Source organism: Sphaeramia orbicularis, chromosome 22 (assembly GCF_902148855.1).
Source record: "Sphaeramia orbicularis chromosome 22, fSphaOr1.1, whole genome shotgun sequence".
In the NCBI taxonomy this organism is placed as follows: domain Eukaryota; kingdom Metazoa; phylum Chordata; class Actinopteri; order Kurtiformes; family Apogonidae; genus Sphaeramia; species Sphaeramia orbicularis.
In genome coordinates this window covers 2,484,310-2,510,642 of record NC_043978.1, presented here as the reverse complement: position 1 = coordinate 2,510,642, position 26,333 = coordinate 2,484,310, and the positions used below count along the sequence as shown (strand labels likewise).

General features: G+C 39.3%; 1 protein-coding gene across 1 annotated transcript in view; it reads right to left on the bottom strand.

Moving 5' to 3' along the window:
* Positions 1–26,081, bottom strand: part of LOC115413259 (protein FAM163A-like) — a 49,669-nt gene extending 23,588 nt beyond the window's left edge. The window contains exons 1-2 of the mRNA XM_030125993.1: positions 25,980–26,081; positions 20,536–20,588 (exon numbers count right to left, since the gene is read on the bottom strand). The gene's annotated coding sequence lies outside the window, so the exon portion shown is untranslated. The remainder of the gene's footprint in view (positions 1–20,535; positions 20,589–25,979) is intronic.
* Between the last annotated feature and the right edge of the window lie 252 nt (positions 26,082–26,333).

Sequence of the window (26,333 nt, the reverse complement as noted above, 5' to 3'; positions counted from 1 at the left end):
GTTATAAAACAACCTCATAATTTAACAAAAATGTAATTCGTTTATGAGATTGAAGCTGTCATATTCTGACAATAAAGCCATAATTTTACAAGAATAATGTGGTAATTTAAAAACAGGTGGTAAAAATCTCCTAATTTCCCAGAATCCAGTGGTCCCCTGCCGGCAGTAGTATCTGTGTTGTATAAAGTACTGGATCTGAACTAGACGTAAATCTCCTCAGTGCCAGTCGATCATGCATATATTCACTGGGGTCAGTCCACAGTCTACTGGAAATGCACTTTGGATCAGCTGGTTCTAGACCCTAGTTTTGGACCCTGGCTGTCAGTAATGATGAAACCATGCATATTTGTTTCAGGTAAAAATAGCGATGATCCCCTACACCCTGGATATCAGGATACTCCATTTCTGTCCACATGTCAATGTTCATGGACCACTTGTTCTTTGGTAGCTCATACAGATCCATGTCCAGTCCAACTGTCCTTCATTTAATTTCATGTTTCCCATTTTCCTGGTCTGGCTTTGTTTACTGCTATACTCCATCATGCTGAGTAGGTTGGTTTTTGCCACTCAGTCTGACTTAGAGGGGCGTGGCCCGGGGGGGCGTATGTGCATACCCTCTATAGGGGTAGGTTAATCCACATGATGACAGCCCAAAAAACTACACCATGGTTTGTCGAGGAGGTTCAGACGTAAAAATTCAGCATGAGCTTGACGAGACAACACACAACGAGCGAGTTTATCAGCAACTCTCTGAGCAGACGACACAGAAGTAATGCGCCACATCACTATGACATCCAGGTACTGTAAAGTCGGTAGTATCCTGTAATGGAAACGGTCTCCAGGAATAGGACCTGGTACCCAAGTCAAGTTGAGCCGAGCCAAGTTGAGCCGAGCCAAGTTGAGCTGAGCCAAGTTGAGCCGGTTCCACATAGTAGAAACGCGGCAATATAATACAAGGTAACTTACATTATACCTTTTTTTTTTTTAACCTGCTGATACCTTCAGGTTGTACTGCCTTTGAGTAATTTTGCTTTAAAGTCACCAATGTTCTTCAGTTGCTATTTTTGTTTCTTTTATTTTCATTTGTTTTTTTTCTCCTGGTTACTGTGATATCGGACTATTCTGTTCTTCAGATTCACTGATGTTCTCCTGTTGTTGTTACTGTTCTGTTTTTGCCTGCTGTTTGTTTCTGTTTCAGTCTTTGTAGCAAAAAATGGCAAGTTGATAGAACCAATATTTTGGGAGATATTAGTAATTTTAGAATACAGTATGCTAACAATCACGTTGATATGCCCAGAATCACTTGAACGCTTTGGCGGTGACTGCTGGACAAATGCGGTACAGCATGCGTGAATACACAATAAATATCGGTTCTGGGGATTCTGGATTTCAAAAACACCCCCTCCTTTTTCACGTCCCACCCTTGGTATTGACAGTGAGGAAGTCCAGGATCTAGAACCCATGGTTCCCCACTGGTCAATGCGCTACTGTCAATTATTGCTTCATTAAGCCCCAAATACATCTTTTCGTGGTATTTTGAGACATTTGGCTTGAATAGAAATGAAAAGGCTTAAAAAAGAAGACTTGTTAGAATAGATCTATGTTGGGTAACATCCCTCTACTATCTGAAAAAGTGTGTTTATTATGTGGCTAAAACAGAATTCAAGCTCAAAATAGTTGGATGAAGAGGTTAAAAACAGCTAAAGACATTTAAAGCTATACCGTAAGATGTGGCATTTTTACACTTTTCTTTCGTCATCTTAAAATGCTCCTAATAAGCATGTGTCAAACTAAAATGTAAAAGAAATCCACCAGGTACTGAAACTCAAAAATGTTTAATTCTCATATATTTCTGATAAAAGTCTGACCAATCATTTTATTCGGTCCAAATGAAATAATTGGCCGAACCTGGCCGAACCATTACGGCTGTCCAGCATCCGATCTGTTATCGTCGACTCCGCATCCGATATGTGTCCCTCTGAATCTGACGCTTCTCTTGCGCTGCTCCTCCTGTCACTGACCACAGTCTACTGTCTAAGGATGTGAATGGACAGAACTCAAATGCACACGTGGAAGGGAAAAAACGGATTTATTAACATAAACAACAACTAAGGGGAACAAACAGGAGTCCGATGAATGAAGGATGGAGATAAAAATCCGGACGTTGGATGTACTGGACTAAACAGGTCTACACAAAGCTCAGCTTTTATGACCGTGGGACTCATGTACATGTACATGGTGTCACACAGTGTAGGATTATGTAGGATGATAAATGTACGGACTATGAAACCTCAAATGTCCACGGAAAATTCGCGGCGGTCACGCGTTCACAGAGCGCTCACCCATCGCCTGGACATCTCATCTCCATGGTGCATTGACCCAGTACCGCACAGACCACACCCTTAAATACAGGGTTTACTGATGGAACAGGGGCCGCGGACCCGTGGCAGGTGGATGATGTATCTGATTACTGAGGGAGGGGTCCACGGACACACCGAAGCGGACCGGACCTCTGCCTCTGCGCGCATCAGGTGAGAGAAGGAGAGAGGAGGAGGAGCCTCAGAGCTCAGGCAGAGGGAAGTGGGCGGGGCTTTGGAGGGAGGCGGGTTGTTCATGTTCAAACTTTTACTAAGTGCTGTGAGAAATGCCACATCGATAGGTATAGCTTTAGCACATCACCTGTTCCACTGTTTTCCTAAAGCTGGATAAAAGGAAGTACATAATGAGTTAAACAGTACCCGTGGACACTAATATCGCATTTCCACAATGTGGTACCAGCTCGGCTCGACTCGACTTGGCCTTTTTGCGTTTCCATTATGATAAAGGACCTGGAATCTGGTACCCGGTACTAGTTTTTTGGTATCACCTCCACCAAGGTTCCAGAACTGGGGACCAGATACTAAAATGGGACGTGTAAACACTGCAGACCACTGATTGGTCAGAGAGTTGTCTCTGTGACCTGCCGGTTTACAAAAAACAGATGCGGAAGTTTACAGAAAATATAGCGGTAGGTTAATCCACATGATGACAGCCCACAAAAACACACCATTCAGTCAGGAGATTCAGTCTTTGGTGGCCAAAGTAATAATTCAGCATGAGCTTGACGAGACAACACACAAAGAGCGACTTTATCAGCAACTCTGAGCAGGCGACACAGAAGTAACACGCTGCATCGCTATGACTTCCAGGTACTGTAAAGTCAGTAGTATCCTGTAATGGAAATGGTCTCCAGGAATTGGACCTGGTACCCGACTCGAGTCGAGCTGAGTTGATTCGAGCCTGTTCCACATAGTGGAAACGCGGCATAAACCCACTAGAAACTTGACATGGTCATGTTTATCGGTAGTTGATTTGCTAGAAGAATGCTAAATAAAACCGTTTCCCTCCTCCTCTCTGCTCAGGGAGACTGATCTCATGAAATAGTGTTGTATGTCACACCACTTTTTACAGCATTTAGCGTGCTATAGCTACGCATTTTCAGCCTTTTGCATGCTTTTCAACGCTTTGATCGCGTGTCAATTTACACTAAGATCTGCGGTTCACATAACCATAACCCTAACTCTCAGTGAGTGGTATTTGACGCACCGATTCAGGTTGGACAGGGGGCTAATAACAGCGTGAACATATACACGGAAAGGTTATAATGTGTACAGATAACACGGCAGTTAAAAGCAGCGTGTATATTTACGTGAGTCGTGATATCAGGTTGGTTCAGGTATCATAACTCATCTTCACTTCATGTATCTATTTTTGCGAACTTTAAAGTAAAGAGAGTTCATGATAAACTGTCCATAAATTGGCTTCATCTGTTTCATGGTGGTACAACTACACAGTATTCTCGAACAAAATATCACATCAATTCATGACTGTCTGCATTTTGAACAATGTCATAACAAGTATGTGATTTTCTTCCATCTAATCCTCTTTAATCTTTTAATGACTCATTTGTCTGACAGCTTGTCATAATTGTTTTTTCCATTTTTAATTTTGCTTCCTTTTTTGTTTTTTGGCAAAGACTGATTATTACAGATTTATGGATAGAAAAAAACAAGAGAACACAAAAGTGAACTAATTCCAGGGTTTTAGTGTTCCATTTCTGCTTCTTTTATAAATATGTCTGTGTAAATGAACCAAAGCCAACAGACCGCGCCCCCCCACCCCCCGCCCCCCGGCATCCACGACCCCCATGCATCCACTCATACAACCCCAAATCAAAAAAAGCAGAAAGTAGAAAGCAGAAGGAAGTGAATTACCTTTAATCTTTGTAAACCTTTTGTCTCACAGGTTGTAAACCAACACTCTGGAGTTTTTCATCCTTCTTACTCTATTTCCAGGTCCTTTTGGTGGAACATCTATTCCAGTAGGTTCAGTTCCACTGTACTCATGTCTCCAGAGCGTCTGGATGTCCTGCACTGACACTAGGACACTTCTGGTTTGGGGTTGGAACCCTGACACAAACAGAACTACAGAACTGGACTGGTTTAGGACGTAGGTCCCATCCCCCCTCCACCTTCAGAAGACGAGGAAGGACAGCGAAGTTAGGAGTGAAGGACAGAAACAGATAGACTAAAGGTCAGATGACTGAAGGAGAAAGAAAAGCACAGAGGGTAAGGGTGATGACCACAGAGACAAGACAGAGGGTAAGGGTGATGTCCACAGAGACAAGACAGAGGGTAAGGGTGATGTCCACAGAGACAGAGACAAGACAGAGGGTAAAGGTGTTGTCCACAGAGACAGAGACAAGACAGAGGGTAAGGGTGATGTCCACAGAGACAAAGACAGGACAGACTGACAGGGACCACAGAAGAGGAGGGACTAGGGGGAATATTGGACCAGCTTTGACTGGAAGAGGAGGAGGGATGCCCTGCCCATGGTGACCTGGACCTGGTACTAGTGGACTAGGAAGGGGACCTGGACCTAGTACTGTTGGACTAGGAAGGAGACCTGGACCTGGTACTGGTGGACCACAAAGGAGACCTGGACCTGGTCCTGTTGGATCCATTCTAATCTAAACTCTTCTGTATTTAAATAGTTTCAGTTCGTCTTATTCAATCATTTCCTTCCGTTTCTGTTCATTCTTCAGTTTTTCCAACAGTTCCTTCCACAGTTTTATAGTCAGTAGCTAACGTGATAAAGGTTTCTTCATTTCTGTTATTTGTATAAATCAAACCATCCTGTTTGTATAAATGGCATTTTTTATGATTTTTTGAAAATGGTGCATAAAAAATAACAAAAGTCAACAGAGCATAACGCAAGAGAAAGGGAGCAGAACGATATTTCATACAAAGTTGAAGCTTGGTACCAGTCATGTGTATGTCAAATTATATTAAATTCCAATCAATATTTGCTGAGTTATAATGAAAAATGTGTGGTAAATGGGATTTTCAGTGTTAAATTGAAATGTCCAGAGTCCAGAGCCATATTTCAAGATGGTGGCCGGTGCAGCCGCATGGCGTGCTGTGGGAGAGTTTTCTCGAAATAAACCGGAGATTTACCGAACTGTAGACGGTAAAGTCATAGTTGAGGATGAATTGCTGAACTTTATCGTGGTTAAAATGCGAACACTGAGCCACGATGATATTGTGTCGTTAGTAACAAGCAGTTTCAGCTCTGAGCGGACTGAGTCCTCAAAGGTTGTTCTGTCAGAACTCTTACCACACAACAAACGATGGATATGCCATAGAGGACAAAAGAAAGACATTAACAATGTCAAATTGTGCCTGCAAGTGCTTAATGAGTGTGGTGAAGATATACCAAGATTTGTATCGCACTTCCTGGATGAATTACCTCCCGTCTCATTTAACCACTTAGATGTGTCTGTACTCCTTGGGAAAATGCAGCAAATTAATGTGGACATTGACCATCTAAAAAGAACAATGGACACTCCGGTAGCTTCCTGTGATACATTGCGAGTGGTTTCTACTGACCTCGACAACCGCCTGACTGCTGTGGAGAGGCCCTCTGACTTGGGCGCTACTTTCCCGGCTACCTGCCTCTCTGCTGTGGAGATACTACTGGGCTCCTTGCCCAGTGTGCTGGGTCCTTCCTCATCGGTTTATGGAGAAGCCATCAGGCCCTGATCCTTTGCCCCCTGCAGCCCCTCCGGGGTGAATGGGGGGGGGACAGCAACGCCTGGTGAGACCGACGGTAGTCAACTAGCCAAGGCTGTGGATCCAGCCCCGGGACAAATGCAGCCCCCAGCATGGAGCATAATTGTGAAGAAAGGGCGCTGCCGACTGAAGCAGGTACCTGAGAACTCTGCGCAATTGATGCCCTACACCCCGCACTGTGAACACTCCAGCGGGGCATGTGAGAAAGAGGACCGGTATAATTGGGACCGGTGTGGTTAGCAATATACTGACTGTCAAAACGAAGATGGTGAGTGTATTTGCTACGAAGTTTGATCTCAGCGTGGATGCCAACACTCTCAGTGATTATCTAAAAGTGAAGCTGGGTCGGGAAGTAAAATGTCAAAAAATGGACACAACACAGAGCAGATACAGCTCCTTCTGTGTCACCACTGAATGCAATGATGTGGTGGAGCTGTACGATCCACAGCTTTGGCCCGCTGGGTCCTTTGTACAGCGCTACTATGAGCCTCGTCGCCCTAGAAGAGCAGTTGGAGGCACGGCTGGTCCAGAGGATGTCCCCCACCCACAGGTAAGGGGGCTGCTGCATGTTGACAATGCTGGGATGCCTCTCGCACCAGGGGAGAAGGATGGGATAATGGCCAGCTGCCCTGCGAGGAGTGTCAAAGATCAATAATGCACGTGGCTTCATACAACACTCACAGCTTGCCAGTAGGACACACTGCTACAGATAGATCAAGGCGGTTGGTGGTGGACACACTGCTGGACGAATGTGATATTCTGTGCCTTCAAGAAACGTGGATGGCCAAACAAGATCTGGACAAGTTGTACACTTTACATATGAACTTCCATGGGGTTGGAAAGTCCACTACTGATCTCAGCACCAGACTGGTTCGAGGTAGGATAGCTGGTGGTGTAGCTATAATGTGGAACATCAAATATGACCCACTGGTGAAGGTGGTGCTAGTATCTTGTCTAAAGTACTGGAGAAAATTCTGCTAGTAAAGCTAGAAATGTATGTTCTTACTACTGACAATCAGTTTGGTTTTAAAAGAAAACATGGTACTGACCTGTGTATATATGTTCTTAAAGAGATTGTATCTAGGTACACAACCCTTAATTCATCAGTATTTCTATGCTTTATTGATGCGTCTAAGGTATTTGATAGAATCAACCATGAAAAATTATTTGCAAAATTGAGGTGTTCCCACATTCTTGGTGTGTTTTAGTGTTTTGGTATGCACATCAGATGTTCCAGGTTAAATGGGACAATGTTGTATCTGCTCTATTTCATGTTGGCAATGGAGTTCAGCAAGGAGGAATCTTATCTCCTATTTTATTTAATTTGTACCTGGATGAAATGTCAAATCAACTAAACAGGGCAAACACTGGATGTCTTGTGGGAAACACAATTGTCAACCATCTGATGTATGCGGATGATTTGGTCCTGCTCAGTCCGTATAGTGCTGGGCTGCAGCAGATGTTGAAGGTATGCTCTCAGTATGGCATAGACTATGACATCAAGTATAACACTAAGAAAAGCCAAATAATGATAGTTAGAAGTGCAGGGGACAGGAAATCAACTTTTCCAACCTTTTATTTGTCTGACAGTCCTCTTGATGTTTGTGAGGAAATTAAGTATCTCGGTCATGTCATATCCAATGACTGGACGGATGACAAAGACATCCATCGACAGCGCTGTAAGATTTATTCTCAAGCTAACATGCTGATAAGGAAGTTTTCTATGTGCTCTGAGTCAGTGAAGTGTTCTCTATTTAGAACCTACATCACACCATTATACACTGCTCAACTGTGGTCAAACTATAAGAAAATGAGTTTGCAGAGGCTCAAGGTAGCCTATAATGATGCATTGAGGTTGCTGCTTCATGTCCCTTGGTGGCATAGTGCCAGTCAACTGTTTGTGACCACAGGAGTGCAAACTTGTGAGGCACTTTTAAGAAAGTTGATGTTTAGTTTTATGTGTCGCCTGGATGAATCAGAGAACCGCATTATAGAAGCTCTAGTTAGCCCCCTGAAAAGCTGCTATCGTTATACCTCTAAACTGAGACGGCATTGGTGCAATAGTTTGTATATTTTATAATATGCTTAATTTTTTTTAAATCTCCTTTTTATTCTTTTTTATCCTTTTTATTTTATTTATTCTGTATGTTGTGTGCTTGTGGTTTATGGACCTGTGTCTGCAATAAAGTTTATTAGTCCACATTCCACAGTGGATGTGGACAATTTTGTGCCAGATACAAGACATTGTTCTAAGCTACAGGTGTATCAAATTGGAAGCTAATCGGAGTTGTTTTGAATTTTTATGAATTTTTGAAAATTGCTTAATGATGAGAGATAGGAAAATTGTAGATTTTGTGACCTTGCTGTGACCTTGAACTTTGGCCTACTTGGCTCAAAATTTAATGGGTTCATCCCAGGGCCTAGGCCTCTCTGTGGATACAATTTGGTAAAGATGGTTGGAATAGTTTTCCTGTAAAGTTGCTAATAAACAAACAAACAAACATGCAAACAAACAAACACATAAAGCAAAGTGATCACAATACCTCCTGGCAGAGGTAATAATAACTATCACAATTCAAACTGTTGTAATCGAAATACATGGACTATCATATATAAAATAATAATTAACATGATTTACCAATTCATTGTTATGTCACTTACAAAATATAGACTCCCATCAGCTCTGCCCATTATTAAATCTACTGTTTCTGTCGCATATAGACTGAACACTGGTACAGGCAACCACCGAATCCTGATGTTTCTCACTTGACAGCGTTGGAAACTTTGGCAGAGGTGAAGAGGTGGAGAGTTTTCTCAGCTCCACTTCAGAACTATATTTAGTACTTTTGTCATCTCTTGACACAGTGGAAGCAGAGGATGAGAGGCAGCTGAGAGGTGTCATATTTTAATTTGTTTTCTCTGTGGGAAATGAAACGATGATAGCAGTTGGCTAAGTGTGAAGAAACACACAGCTGATAAAGACACACACACACACACAAACACACACACACATAGTGTCTGCAGAAGTAGAAACACTGCTTCCCGTGGAACATTTATGTGGGAGGATGCAGGGATGACTTGTGTTTTGAAATGAAGAACTTCTTCTCCCTAGTGCTGAACCATGAAACTTTGAAGTTTTTTAATCGGAAAACCCAAGTTCCACTGTGCACCCATCCATTACAGACAAATCTGTCAAATACAAACGTCCAAGTAATTTACCCTAAAAGAGGGGTGTCAAACTCATTTTAGTTCAGTTCCACATTCAGCTAAATTTGATCTGAAGTGGGCTGGACCAGTAAAATATTAACAGAATAATATATAAATAATGTCCACTACAAACTTTTCTCTATGTTTAAGAGCGAAAAAAGTAAATTTACATTATAAAAAGGTTTACATCTACAAACTATCCTTTCAAAAGATGTGACTAACACAAACAAACTGAAAAAAATAAGTGTAATTTTAACAATATTATGCCTCAGTTTATCATTTATACATGTACATTATAACTTCAAGATCACAGTGGATCTACAAACACACAAAATATTTAGTAACAGACAGAATATTGGTAAAATTGTACTTACTTCTCTTAAGACATTTCAGGTTGTTCATATTTCTTCAGGTTATTCACATTTTTTGCAAAATTATACTTTGTTTTAGTGTAAATACATGAAAATATTTACATTTACAAACAGAAACATTTGGATTTGTCATTATTTATATGTTATTATGATGGTATTTTATTGGTCCTGCCCACTTGAGATTGAATTGGTCTGAATGTGGAACCTGAACTAGAAGGACTGTTAACATCTTCGGTGTAATTTTTGCATTTCACAAATTCATCCCAAGGGCCGGACTGGACCCTTTGGCGGGCCGGATTTAGCCCCCGGGACACATGTTTGACACCTGTGCCCTAAAATAATGTGCAAACACTTTCCCAGCTGCTGGGAAATCTGGACAAAGAGAATGTCATAATGTTTTTAATGATGTTCTCAATAGGGGTGTGACGAGATCTCGTAACCACGAGATCTTGCAAGATTAAATCATGACGATAATTCTTGTTTAAGTGAAAAGCTGTCTCGTAGGCACAGGGCAGAAGCCTGTCAGACTGAGCTGTAGGTAGGAGGTAGGTGAAGTACATCATGGTACTTACAGAGAACCAAGGGGGAGGGGTAAGGGGGAGGGCCAAAGGGCCTCCCCCTTACCCCTAAAAATGAGAAAAAAATGAGATGAGAAAAATGAAGTAAAAATGAGAATTGGTTTACATAGGTCTGTAATTTCAAAAATTTATAGCACTATTCAGTCATACGACAGTTATTTAACCTCCAATACAAAAGAAACTTGGGAGCGTGAATTAGGACTGATTTTTGAGGAACATTGGTGGGAATCTGCATTAGAGGTCATTCACAAAACCTCTATTTGTGCCCGTTGGACCTTCATACAGTTTAAAGTTGTATTTAGATGTCACTATTCAAAGACAAGGCTGGCTCAGATTTTCCCAAATATGGTCGATGGTGGAGGAGTTTAAGTATCTCGGGGTCTTGTTCACGAGTGAGGGAAGGATGGAGCGTGAGATTGACAGACGGATCGGTGCAGCGTCTGCAGTGATGCAGTCGCTGTACCGGTCGGTTGTGGTAAAGAAGGAGCTGAGCTGAGAGGCAAAGCTCTCGATTTACCGGTCAATCTACGTTCCTACCCTCACCTATGGTCATGAGCTTTGGGTCATGACCGAAAGGACAAGATCCCGGATACAAGCGGTCGAAATGAGTTTCCTCCGTCGGGTGGCTGGGCGCACCCTTATAGGGATAGGGTGAGGAGCTCAGTCACCAGGGAGGAGCTTGGAGTAGAGCCGCTGCTCCTCCGCGTCGAGAGGGGCCAGCTGAGGTGGCTCGGGCATCTGTTTCGGATGCCTCCTGGACGCCTCCCTGGGGAGGTGTTCCGGGCATGTCCCACCGGGAGGAGACTTCGGGGAAGACCCAGGACACGCTGGAGAGACTATGTCTCTCGGCTGGCCTGGGAACGCCTCGGGATCCCCCCGGAAGAGCTGGAGGAGGTGTCTGGGGAGAGAGAAGTCTGGGCGTCCCTGCTTAGACTGTTACCCCCGCGACCCGGCCCCGGATAAGCGGAAGAGAATGGATGGATGGATGGATGGTCAATGTCTGTGACAGATGTGGAGGCTCACCCTGCAATCTCACACACGTTTTTCTCTTGTCCAGCCCTGACAAATTTTTGGGTAATTTATTTCAACACCATGTCCAAGTTATTTTTAAAAACCATTGACATTTCACCACACATTGGTATTTTTGGTCTCCCGGATGAGTATACCCAATACTCTTCTAAAGAATTAGAAGTAATAGCTTGTACCTCCCTGATTGCTGAACGCTACCTCCTCCTTAATTGGAAATCTACAACAGCCCCTTCCAGCACACAATGGATTAATGAAGTTATGTCCTTTTTAAAAGTAGAGAAAATTAGATATTCAAAACGAGGAAACTTGAACAAATTCTACAATAAATGGCAAGTGTTTATGAATTTTTTTGAGACAGTGTAATTCCCTTCCCCCTCCTTTTTTTTTTTTTTTTTTAAATTTTCCTTTATTATTTATTTATTTTCTTACGTTTATGTCACCAGTTTAATTATTTGATTCAGACTACGTCTTAGTATTCTTTTCATTGTATTTTTTGTCAGGTTTCATTGTCATTTGTTCCTAAAAAAAATATGCACATCTAAAAGTAAAAGTAATGGTGTTTACAAACCTGGTTAATGTTGACATCAGTGTGCCATGGTATTGGCATGTACCTTTCATTTTCTTGTACATGCATCAATAAAACTAGAAGTACCAGAGAGTGCAGACCTCCGCCAAGGCAGATTAGTGCCCCAGATTTGGATGGAAATTTCAGGAAATGTTGATACTGGCACAAGGAACAAATGATTAAATTTTGATGGTGATCGGGGGGGGGGGGTTAGGGTTAGGGTGATCTGCCTTGGCGGAGGTCTGCGCTGTCTTTTCTAGAAAACCACTTGTGGAGCGCAAACCTCCGCCAAGGCAGATTAGTGGCCCCTCCACCCCCCACACCCCCAATGTGCACGTGCATATGCACTTGCATCTGTGGTTCACAGAGGTTGGACATCTGTAAGATCAATCATTATGTGTGTTCGTCAGATTGGCCTTCTCCACTCTGATTACTGACCATAAAAATCCGATAACTAGGAGTAATCCGATAATTGTCATAATCAGATGCGACATGATGCGACTTCATAAATGTGATAATTAAAAACCCTGGTTTACATGTTTCAGTTCATTATTTGATTTCTTTCAGAGAACATATGTACGTTATGACGTCAGACGTACACTTCCTGTCATTTTCTAAACATTGGTCTTGTCTTGTTACCATGGCAACGCCTACGGTGTCAGCATTAGCTGTCCTAATATGGGAAGAGCTAATAAGACTACAGAATTGGTCACATGTTGCTGCTATCCTTCATTTCATTTCATTGTTTGTTTACCTTTTTCCTTAGACTCACGGTGTCGCTGCGTAACTTCAGTTTATATGCACTGTAAAAAAAATCTGTAATTTAACAGAATTTTTACCGTTTATTTTACAGATTTTTCCTGCATTTTTAAGATGCAGGAAAATATCAATGAAACAACTAAAATAGACTGTGATTTTACATCTCACATGTAAAATAATATGAAAAAACTGTAACTGTGAAAAATACAGTTAAAATACATTTGCAAGTGTATCATAATTTCACAAACACTTATTTTCTATTCATGAGATTAAACTGTTAATCTAAAGTTTAATACTGTAAAACAACAACAACAATAAAACAAGATAAATTACTGACAATTAACCGTAAAAGAAGTAAGTTTGACATGACTTGTTTGTTAATTGACAATTATCTTGAGTAATTACGGGAGGTTTCACAACAAAAATGTTGAATAACTGTATTTTTGTGAATGTATAACATGTATAAGCACTGATAAACTGTCAAAACACAGTTTTATCAGTGGATTGTACAACTTAGTCTCACTGAAAATTACATGCACATTAAAAAAAAAAAAAAAAAAAAAATATATATATATATATATATATACACACACACATATATATATATATATATATATATATATATATATATATATATATATATATATATATATATATACATACACATGTTAATAATAATGTGACAAAAGTAGTTAGTTTCCAGTTATGTACATGTACTGTTGTCTATTAACAGAGAATACTGATAAATCAGTGGTTTTTACAAATATGCCTAATACTTCATGTCCTCTACTGGGGAGAATGTAATCAGTTTTGGAATATACACTATATTATCAAAAGTATTTGCTCACCTGCCTTGACTCGCATGTGAATTTCAGGTCCATCCCATTCCTAGTCTATGGGGTTCAGTCTGACGTGGGTCCACCCTTTGCAGCTATAACAGCTTCAACTCTTCTGGGAAGGCTGTCCACAAGGTTTAGGAGTGTGTTCATGGGAATTTTTGACCATTCTTCCAGAAGCACATTTGTGAGGTCACACACTGATGTTGGACAGAAGGCCTGGCTCTCAGTCTGCGCTCTAATTCATCCAAAGGTGTTCTATGGGGTTGAGGTCAGGACTGTGTGCAGGCCAGTCCAGTTCATCCACACCAGACTCTGTCCTCCATGTCCAAATGGACCTTGCTTTGTGCACTGGTGCACAGTCATGTTGGAAGAGGAAGGGGCCGGCTCCAAACTGTTCCCACAAAGTTGGGAGCATGGAATTGTCCAAAATGTCTTGGAATGCTGAAGCATTCCCAGTTCCTTTCACTGGAACTAAGGGGCCCAGCCCAGCTCCTGAAAAACAACCCCACACCATAATCCCCCCTCCACCAAACTTTACACTTGGCACAATGCGGTCCCACAAGTATCGTTCTCCTGGCGACCGCCAAACCCAGGCCCGTCCATCAGATTGCCAGATGGAGAAGTGTGATTGGTCAGTCCAGAGAAGGCTCCTCCCCTGCTCTACAGTCCAGTGGCGGCGTGCTTTACACCACTGCATCCACCGCTTTGCATTGCACTTGCTGATGTATGGCTTGGATGCAGCTGCTCGGCCACGGAAACCCATTCCATGAAGCTCTGTGCGCACTGTTCTGGAGCTAATCTGAAGGACACATGAAGTTTGGAGGTCTGTACCATTGACTCTGCAGAAAGTTGGCGACCTCTTCGCAATATGAGCCTCAGCATCAGCTGACCCCGCTCCGTCAGTTTCCGTGGCCTACCACTTCGTGGCTGAGTTGCTGTCGTTCCCAAACACTTCCACTTCCTTATAATCCAGCTGAAAGTTGACTGTGGAATATTTAGGAGCCAGGAAATTTCACCACTGGATTTGTTGCACAGGTGGCATCCTATCACAGTTCCACGCGGGAATTCACTGAGCTCCTGAGAGAGACCCATTCTGTCCCAAATGTTTGTAAAAGCAGTCTGCATGCCTAGGGCTGGATTTAATACACCTGTGGACATGGAAGGGACTGGAACAGCTGAGTCTGAGGATTGGGATGGGGGAGACAAGACTTTTGGCAATATAGTGTGTGTGTGTGTGTGTGTGTGTGTGTGTGTGTGTATATATATATATATGAAATTTGATTGTTTTAATACGTGAAAATATTCTCCATTAAACATTAAAAAGTAAAAAAAAAAAACAAAATCTCATGTAAAGTTAGGGAAAAAAACCTGTATTTTAATTATGAAAAATTACCGTATTTTTATGAGATGGTTATTTTCCGTTATTTTACAATATTTTTTCGGCAACCCTGCTGCCGTAATAATACTGTTTTGTTTTTTTTTGTTTTTACAGTGTAGCTTTAGTTTCACACGTGCAGATATAAAAAAACCCGAAATAAATCAGATGAACCTGTTTACATGTGTGAAGACTTTGGAGTGTTGAGAGAAATCTAGGTGTGTTAATCTGATTTATTATAATCAGAAAACTGCCGTTATTGGATAAAGCCGATCAGATTATCCGATTCCATGACAAATGGCCACAAGACAAATGCCCACAACCTTAATGAAAAAAGAGACAAATGCCCACAATTTGTAGTATGGCATTATTCCAGTGGGGGAACTATATGAAGCATGCAAACACTAACCCCTAACCCTAATCCTAACCCCAACCCCTAACCCTAACCCTAACCCTAACCCTAACCCTAACCCTAACCCCTACCCCTAACCCCTACCCCTAACCCCTAACCCCTAACCCTAGCAATGTATATAATTTTGTTACTTTTGTTGCTAATAAAATATTACGAAATAAAGTTGTGGGCATTTGTCTCTTTTTTCATCAAGGTTGTGGGCATTTGTCTTGTGGGCATTTGTCTGCGCGCGAATTATCCTCTGTACATGATCAATAATAATCTGATCTAATGATCGGAGTATTAGTATGGATGTAAACATTGTCTTCTTCTGCGTTCTCACACAGAATCAAATCGTGTTGACAAAGATCACAGATAAAATCAGAGAAGAATGAAGGAGATAAATGGAAAAACCAAGGCTTTGTGGGGCAGAAATGCAGCGACAGGAGGAAGGCAGCGTCTGAGTGGCTGCTTCATGTATCCATTCTTAAATAATGGTATGAATATCTTGTTGAGGTGGCCTCTGCACTGGGAATCACAGTAAGTTCCTGCAATTTTAAAACCCTGGGGCTTCAATTATTCAAGTATCATTCCTTTAACAGTATTTTCCCATCATAGGGCAGTTTAGCCAGGTAGTAAAATTGGGCCTTTCTGCCTCATTCGCCTCTGAAAGCACTCATCTCAGCGTGTGAAGAGAGGAACACATTCACATCTAGGACAGAGACGCCCCCGGAAAAAAAAAAAAAAAACAACAGAAGAAGAGCAGGAGGGAACAAAGGCCGTGGGGAACCGCCGCAAACAGGACGAGGGAAACAGAATGAGTTCCATTTCAAATGAACGGAATTCACTCATTTTCTGCATGTGACTGACAACAAACACACCCTTTTGTGAAGGGCTGTTTGAGAATACCAGTTCTGCAATATATCGCAATATTTCATTTCACGATACTGTATCGATATTAAAAAGTACTGCATTGATATTTTTAGGTATTTATTCAAATGCAGATATAGTGGAGGTTCATTTTAGTTTTTTTAGTTTTTCTTTTTTGTTTATATTTTATTTAATATTATTTAACACTCTTTTATAATACAATGTTAGTTCCTTAGTTGGGATTGCACAAAAATACTGTTCTGATGTTAGTTCAGAACTAATAGAATATGAACATTTGAACAGGATCTTAAACTGTAATGTCTGTAAAACAGAATTTAAGTTTGAACACAGGAACGTTTTGTGATATAGCCTCAGATCCAAATACAAATGTTTTTAGTATTTGTGCATATTTCTGGTGTAATTCCATTCTTCAAGGAAATAATCTTTTAAAAAATAAACAAAACCAATAAAAAATTGCCTTTTTAACAGTATTGTGATATATCGTTTTTTTTTTTTTTTTTTTTTTTCCTGTAATGTTTTCAGTCAGTGAAGATGAATTTCCCCACGGGGACCAATAAATTAAATCTAATCTAATCTAATCGTGATATATCGTATCGTGATCCTAGTATTGTGATTTGTATCGTATCGCCAGATTCTTGCCGATACACAGCCCTACTTTTATGTTGTACAGGTAAACACACATCCAAATGACCTGAATGATGCTCATGGACGGTTTAGTGAATGGCAGCTTCATCATCACCACAACATGAACAGGAGTCATGAGTAGAAATGAGGCGGTGATTGGATCGATGAGTTTCCAACTGTTAAAGGTCCTGTTTTTGTTCCATACAGACATTTTATAAACCAAACACTACTGGATACATTAAGAAAATATCCAATAGATCAACTGACTTTAAAAATAACTGTTGGTCGTAGCCCTATCACTGAACACACTGCATAAAATTGCATAAAAAAGCTGAATTTCAAAAACAGACATATTTACACATGCTCCGCATTCAGTATTAACCAAGGTTATAATAGTTTTGGATTTTTCATTATAGTTTAGTTTTATTTAGTTTTGACTGTTTTTTTCTCTAATTCAGTTACTTTTAATTCATTTTTAGAGCAGGTTTGCTCGTTTTTATTAGTTTTCATTTTTTTCTAAATGCTTAGTTTTAGTATTAATTTCAGTTTGGTTGTATCTTTTCTCTTCTTCTCCGTCGTATTCAAATAAATCCCAGACAGGACTCTGCTGCTTCCTCCCAACTTTAGTCTCCATGTTTCCAGGTAGAGTGGGGACCAGAAGACGACTGGAAACCACAAGTGACAAGAAGTGATGGACCGTTAACTGTCGTATGGTGCCGCTAGCTAAAATTGCTAGAGCGAAATAAATCGATTTTGTATGAATCCGACATTGACAAAGACAAAAACTAAGTGAATTTTATCCATAATTTTTATAAATTTTAGTTAGTTTTGTAAACACACAATACAGTTTCAGTTAGTTATCGTTTTTTTCTTTCAATTATAGTTTTTATTTATTTCAGTTAACGGAAATTCTATATATAGTAATTATTTGTTTTAATCTGTTTATTTCTTTGTATTTTATGGATTGTTTGTTTTATCTTGTTGTACAGTGTCCTTGGGTGTCTTGAAAGGCGCTTATAAATAAAATGTATTATTATTATTATTATTATTATTATTATTATTATTATTATTATTATTATTATTATTAAATGTTTTTTCAATTCTAGTTTTCGTTAGCGATAATAACCTTGCTATTAACATGTGAACATTTTACTAATCAACTACCTTCAGTGAACTAGTGTCAGTTAAAGTAGAAAGTTTAATTAATATGAAATCTTAATCCTCGTAGATACTGGACAAAGCATATATTTTCTAATTTTACAATTTCTGTTGATGGTTTTCAACCTGAATAAATGAACCGTGTCAGCTGATCCAGACAAATGTGGTTTTAATTATAATCAATTTGGAATTTCTTTTACTGTAAATAAACTTCTGTCTGATTGATATGTTCAAAGGTGGTGTAAAGCACAACCAAAGCATCGCACTGTTAGAAAGGTCACTTTTTTTGTTGCTGTAGAAAAATCTGACCTCTGCATTTAAACTGACCACACACACACACACACACACACACACACACACACACACACACACAAAAAAGAGCCACTGGACTGAAGGAATCCACTGACAGTACAATTATTCAAAGTCCACACACAAAGGTCCAGAATCAGTAGGATCATAAAAACCTGTATGTTCACCGACACACAGAGGACTGAGGACTTCATTTCAAAACTATGCAGGAATATGACTAAACACTGTCTCCGTCATTTACACTGACATCAAATCAGAATTATTATTTGATGTAAAACTTATTGTTTCAACTGTAAACAACATCTCGACTCGTTTGTAATGTGCATTTTTTGTACAAGCTGTGTATGTTTGGAAGAGTACCGCAATAAAATTTGTCACCCTAAACCATTTAGGGCAGGGCTCTCAAACTCACTTTCTTTCAGGGGCCACATTCAGCCTGATTTAATCTGAAGTGGGCTGGACCAGTAAAATAATAGCATAATAACCTATAAATAATGACAACTCCAAATTTTTGTCTGTGTTTTAGTGCAAAAAACCCCTTTAATTATGAAAATACTTACTTTCATAAACTATCCAAACAAAAAAGATATGAATAACCTGAAAAAACTGAAATTCCTTAAGAAAATAAGTGCAATTTTAACAATATTATTCCTCAACATCTCATGTATACATGTACATTATGGATCAGATCTACAAAGATACTAAACACTGAGTAACAGGCAGAAAATTGTTAAAATTGTGCTTAATTTTCTTTAGACATTTCAGGCTGTTCATATTTGTTCAGGTTATTCACATTTTATTGTTACAAGATAGTTTGTAAATGCAAATATTTTTTGCAGTAAAACAAAGACAAAAATTTGAAGTTGACATTATTTATGGGCATAGTGTAATATTTTTTTCACATCTACCGAGAAGAAAATATGGAGTCATTATTTTTTGTAGGTTATGGTATTATTTTACTTTAGCTCATACTGGTCTGTATGTGGAACCTGAACTAAAATGAGTTCCACAGCCTTGACTGTGGAATTTTTGCACTTTGCAAATTCATCCCACAGGCTGGATTGGAACCTCTGACGGGACACATTTGGGCCCCGGGCCGCATGTTTGAGACCCCTGACTTAGGGCCTGATTTGTGTAAAAACGTGCACAGACTTGACTTTTCACACAAACACATGTTAAAGTTTATCTACTAACAGGACGCACCGAGGGTTGTGTCTGTCAAATGAACAAAATAACTCTTCCAACCCATTTAGCGTGTTTGCCTTGAATATGAAATGTGGGTGTTTCTGCCAGAACGTGCAAAATTATTGGGAGGAGTAGATGCAAATATATAATGTGATTTTCCAAACCTGACACTGGTTTCGGTGGCTGATTCTGTGTCTGTATTTATCTGGTCTTAAAAGCAGGTTTGAACTGGAACAGCTTCACCGTAAACTGACTGAGGAGGTGGGGCTTAGGCCCAACCAAAGGAAACGCCCAGAACCAATCTGTTGTGATTACAGCAACATTTATGGAATGACCCAAGAAAAAATAATATAGACATATGTCTGACCCACAATGCCATTGGAGAACATTTTAGTCACAGGAGGAGTCATCAGTACCTTCTCTGACTAAACTCCTCCATCGGTTCTTTTAACATCTGGATCATTCCAGTCACTGTTCCATTAGTGCTGGTGTATCCCGCAGCAGTTTATACAGCCGACTGTCTCCATGGCGACAACCAGTAGCACACGCAAAATCCTCAGTTAAATAGGGCGGTCTCCAACACTTTGACCTGTTAACATTTGTGCAAGTTAGTTAATCACCCGTGACATGCAAATCAATAGTATGCACATTTTTTTACGCGAGCAAGCAAATTGGTGCCCGTTATTTGAGATCTTAGTAAATCAGGCCCAAACAGGACAAAAGAAAACACACCACAGTGGGTCCTGCAGTGCACTGATTACTGAGTTGACTGAGCCATGTGGCTAACAGGTAGCTCACCTCAGCAATGTGCCTGCGGCTAACAGGTAGCTAACCTTAGCAATGTGCCTCTGGAATAAACCTGCAAAGAAATAAAACAAAACAAAACAAAAAAATAAATAAATGTCAGTTGAGTTTGACAGACATGTCACCATTCAATCATTTCGATGGGTCGGTTAAAATGATTGGATGGTGTTTTTTCAGTCCTGTCCATTCCACAGGTGACTACATTTTTTATTTTTATGTTAGAGCATTTAATTAATTGGTTGTAATCGGGGTGTGAAGAGAATTTTAAGCAATTTAGTAAAAAATGCTCCAGGAAAACCTCTTCCACCCCACCTTTAAGATGCTCAACTGTACTCCTCACCTGTAGAAGTCACCATCTAGAGGACAGCATCCTCAACTGTGCAGCAAAGCCCCCTGGGAAACAAAGGCGGCATCATTACCATGTGAAGAGGAGCTTTAGGCCCAGAGACGTCATCACTGCAGCTTCACAAATGACAGTGGATTTGATACATAAGCTGTTCATTTTGTACATTAACCTATTCTTTCACCATCACACAGTTCTGAAAGATAGCCTCTCTCTATATATATATAAATATATATGTATGGACAATAAGGATAAAAAAAAAATTCTGGATATATTTTGCAAAATGCATATTAATGGACATTTTTTCATCAGGCTATTACATATTGAGATGTAATTTAACAATTTACAAGATTACAGCAGCAGCAAAATAACAACGTAAACATAAATCAAATGTCAGCAGGTTAAAATGGACTAGACTAAGGCTCTGTTCACACTGCAGGTAAATGTGGCACAAATCCAGTGTTTGTGTCTATATGTGACCTGTATCCGATCTGTTACAGTTTGAACAGCACTAATCCGATCCAGGACACTTTCATATGTGGCAGAGCTGCACAATGTATATTTTGAGCATCGTTCTCGCAATGTACGTGTGCGGAATAGTCTCATTGCAGGTCCTGCAATGTAGGAGGCAAATGAACTTGACATGTTCTCATCTAAGTTCATCCTTGGTACCTGACACACACTGGGCACAGCCATCCACCAATCACAATTATTCTTAATCAGTTTACCGAAGCAGACCACGCCCCTGCACATGGAGTGAGTCGCTGGTAACAACATTGAAACAAGTGTTCAGAGAACACAAACATGCACATGCACACTGTTCACAACATGAACAAACATGAACAGTGTGCATGTGTGGATCAACTATTTCTTTTTAAATTAAACAGTTTCAAGGTTGTTCCCTACAGCAGAAAAATTTGAAGCTTGGTACCTCCACCAGGAGGTATTGTGATCACTTTGCTTTGTGTCTTTGTTTATTTGTTAGCAACTTTACGGGAAAACTATTACAACCATCTTTACTAAATTTTACCCACTGATAGGCCTAGGCCCTGGGACCAACCCATTAAATTTTGGGCCAAGTGGGCCAGAGTTCAAGGTCACAGCAAGGTCATAAAATCTTAAATTTTCCAATCTCTCATCATTGAGCAATTTTTGAAAATTCATAAAAAATTCAAAACGACTCTGATTAGCCTCCAATTTGATACACCCATAGCTTATAACAATATCTTGTATCTGGCACAAAATTGTCCACATCCACTGTGGAATGTGGACTCTGTGGACATTTCAATTTAACATTGAAAATCCCATTTGACACATTTTTCAGTATAACTCAACAAATATTGATTGGAATTTAATATAATTCGACATACACATGACTGGTACCAAGCTTCAACTTTGCACAAAATATCGTTCCGCTCCATTTCTCTTCCGTTACACTCTGTTGACTTTTGTTATTTTTCATGCACCATTTTCAAAAAAATCATACAAAATGCCATTCGTGAAATATCATTATGAAATTTGTTTTGCACATCCATAGTTTAAAAAGAAATAGTCGATCCAAACATGCACACCGTTCGGGGGGTTGGTGGAGGTTTGTGTTCTCTGAACACTTGTTGAAATTGTGCTCAAAATGTTCAAAACATACTTATACACACACTGAAATAATTTAACCAAGTTGGATTTGGAAAAAAACAAAAACAACTAATAAAGTAATAGGGACAATGTACCTTCTGAGCCTATTTTGGACGTTTTTCAGTCCTTTCGATTTTGCCTTTATATACGATATAAACAAATGTTTACTATACCCATGTTTTGTATCTTTTTTTTCAGCACATCTTCATCTATCTCATCTGCCTATTATTTTTTCAATGTATTATAAAAACATAAAAGGCCAGAAAACACAAAAAATATATAAAATCCGATTTGAAAAATGTATATACTTTATTGCAAAAATAACGCAAAGATGCTTAACGAACCTTTTCAAAGACTTTACAAGTGAATATTGGTTCTGAATATTAGGTATATAAAATCAAACTTGTAATAAATTAGAACTATACTCAAATATTTGACATAAAAGCAGATCATTACATAGGGTTTTTTCCCAGTAATCAAACATTGTTATCATGATAATTAGAATTTAAACAGTAATACTAACCGTCTGCAATTTTACCGCAGTTTATTGTTATACCGGTAATCGTTACATCCCTAATCACGATGTATATCGCAGGGTTAAAAAAAAAAAAAGACACTGTCAGTTTATTTCCAATATCGTGCAGCCCGAATATGTGGTCCTAAATCCAATATGTATCCGATATTTCGCAATGTGACTTCAGTCTGAACGCCCAGGTTGCATTTATTTGAACTTTACGTCACTGAAATGCGACAAATGTCTCAATTCTAAAAAACATATTTCCTTCTTTAAACACAGTGTGTGTTTGCGTGGTCTTGTATTCCATCAGGACCTCTTTATTGCATGTAGGTCACTTCAGGGTCACATTCGGTTCAGACTCCAAACTGATAGAAGTCGCATTTAATGTAGAATATGAACCAACACACACACAAAAAATGACATTTTCTGTCGGTACCTGCACTTCTACTCATGTGACTTTTCAGTACTTTAACACTGACAAAAACCAACCTGTGTGTTTAATGCAGTGTGTAGTGTGTGCCAGAGTTAGTGTTTTGGCTTTTAGGGTTAGGGTTAGGCTTAGGGTTGGGGTTAGGCTTATGGTTAGGCTTAGGGTCAGTGTTAGTGTTAGTGTTAGGGCCCATAAAAACACCAACAGGTAAATAACGGACTGATCGACCAATAGAAACATTCAACTGGAAACAGTTGGATGCTGCTACACTGATTTTCGCTGTTTCTGTTTCACTATTCAATTCTGTTCTGTTCTAATCTATTCTATTCTATTCTGTTCTGTTCTATTCAGTTCTGTTCTATTCTGTTCTGTTCTGTTTTGTTCTATTCTATTTTATTTTGTTCTGTTCTTTTCTGTTCTATTCTATTCTATTCTATTCTATTCTATTCTATTCTATAGAATACCTTTCCAGTTCCAGATACAGTATTTGTGTTGGTTATAACAGCTGATTGAACTGATCAGATGTCATTACAGACGCCAAAGGTTTCTCCACACATGTTCAGTGTGAATGCCATTAATGGATCCTAAACAAACAAACAAACATAGAAGGAAGCAGCTCCAAAACACCCGCCAAATCTGACCTAAATGCACATCACATCCATTTGGAATTCAAAGTTTAATTATTTCAACTGACGTCTGTCGTGACTTAATCCCTTTAAATGTTGTATTTCCTATCGAATCAGAGAAATTCAGTTTCAGGTTTTCCATCCCATCTACCCCTGCAGCCCCCCCCAAACACACATTTACTGACATTGAAGTAAACTGTACCTTCTGTAAAAATGACAAACCACAAAGTATTTTGTGCTTATTTTACTGTGACTGAAAGTCACAGTAAAATAAGGCATCCTCTAACATGTTTTGGGGGAACTGGAGAAAGTTCACAAACCAATAAATATATTTCAATATTTCCAAGGGAAAAGATAATTAACTTTGAATGCTCTAATAAACCTTTAATTCCCTTAATCAATCTAATTATACTGATGGTAAATATCATATTCATAAGGCTAAGGTCTGCAGATCCATAACATCTACCTCTGAATTAAAGAATTCAACATGTTTTAGCCTTAGCCTTAGCAAAAAATCATAAATGTATTGCTCTGTTTACCTGTTTATTGATGACTTTATATGTGATGTTTATTTCTGTTAAATGTTGCCTCTTTCTACTTGTTAATTATCAATAAAAGTTTAATTTTAAAAAACCTATTCTATTCTATTCTGTTCTGTTCTGTTCTATTCTATTCTATTCTATTCTATTCTATTCTATTCTATTTCGCTCTGTTCTCTTCTGTTCTGTCCTTTCTACCTGTTCTATTCTATTCTACTTTTCTACTCTTTTCTGTTCTGTTCTATTCTATTCTATTCTATTCTATTCTATTCTATTCTATTCTATTTCACTCTATTCTATTGTATTCTATTGTATTCTATTCTATTCTATTCTATTGTATTCTATTCTATAAGCTCCTATAAGGTGACCTGTTGATGACATCCCACGCATAAAGGTTACTAAAGGTTATTCCTCGTCATTTTTTTCCCAGTTGTTGTGGTTGAGTTTAATCCCGGTCTCAGGATGAACCAGATCAGATCCAGACTCAGTGTTAGCAACCATCATGCACCTGGGGGGGTGGGGCTGGCAATACGATACAATAAAGTATGATATATCACGATACTGTTAAAAAGGCATTTTGTTTGTTTTCTTTCTTCTTTTTAATTAAAAGATTATTTCCTAGAAGAATTCAATTCCACCCGATATATGCACAAATACTGAACACATTAGAACAGGATCTAATGCTATATCACCAAACTTTCCTCTGGAAAAACTTAAACTATGTTTTACAGACATTACAGTTTCAGATCCTGCTCAAATGTTCATACACCGTAAAAAAAAAAAAATAATAATAATAATAATTAAAAAACGGTATTATTCCGGCAATAGGGGTGCCAAAAAATACTGTTAAATAACGGAAAATAACCATCTCATAAAAATACAGTAATTTTCCATAATTAAAATACAGTTTTTTGAGATTTTTTCTTTTTTTTTGACTTCTTAATGTTTAATAAAGAATATTTAGATGCATTAAAACAACCAAATTACCTATAAATACATACATAAATAATTTTCAGTGTGACTAAGTTGTACAGTCCACTGATAAAAACTGTATTTTGACAGTTTATCAGTGCTTGTACATGTTATACATTCACAAAAATACATTTATTCAACATTTTTGTTGTGAAACCTCCCGTAATTACACAAGATATTTGTCAATTAACAAACAAGTCTTGAAAAAAAAAATCAATCACACTGTTTTTTTCATGCCTAAAGAAGAATAAAAACACTCAGGGAAAAAAAAAAAAATCTTGACTATGGTTCTCATAATTCATGCATCAAAGGGTTAAACCTTAAAAAGTAAAAAAAAAAAAAAAAAAAAAAAGCGAAATCTCATGCAAAGTTAGGGCAAAAAACTGTATTTTAAGGAATGGAAAATGGAAAATTGCCGTAATTTTATGAGATGGTTATTTTCCGTTATTTAACAGTATTTTTTCGGCACCCCTGCTGCCGGAATATTACCGTTTTTTTTGTGTTTTTCTTTTTTGTTTTCTTTTTTTTTTTTTTTTTTTACAGTGTATCAGAACACAATTCAATGTCAACCCGGACTTTAGTGAGACTGTTCTCTTAGTGAGACTGTTCTGTTTCCACTTCAGTGATGCTGCTCCATCACTGATCTGCACCTTTTCACTCACTTTAGCGGATGAACTGATGCGCACACCCGAACAGACGCACATTCCACGGACACACTGTCTTACCTCACAGACTGACGGGAATGGCAGCAACCTGTTACAAACACACAGCCCTCTGTCCGTCCGTCCGACCGTCCGCGGTGTCGGTAACAGCAAAAACAAAGTGTGTTGGTGGTCTTCTTCTTTTTTCTGTCCCTGTTCAGTGCAGACACACGGAGCCCCCCTGCGCGCGCGGTCCAACCCTAACCATCACGTCATTCTCCGCCGTCGGTTCGGTTCTCCCCCTTTTCCCCCCGGGTTGTGCCTCAGAGGGCTGGTGGGAAATGTCATGGTCTGATCTGTGGTCGAGACGAAGGAGGAGGAGGAGGAGGAGGAGGAGGAAAGGCGGCTGTAGTCCGGATGCTCAGAGTGTCTGCGCTC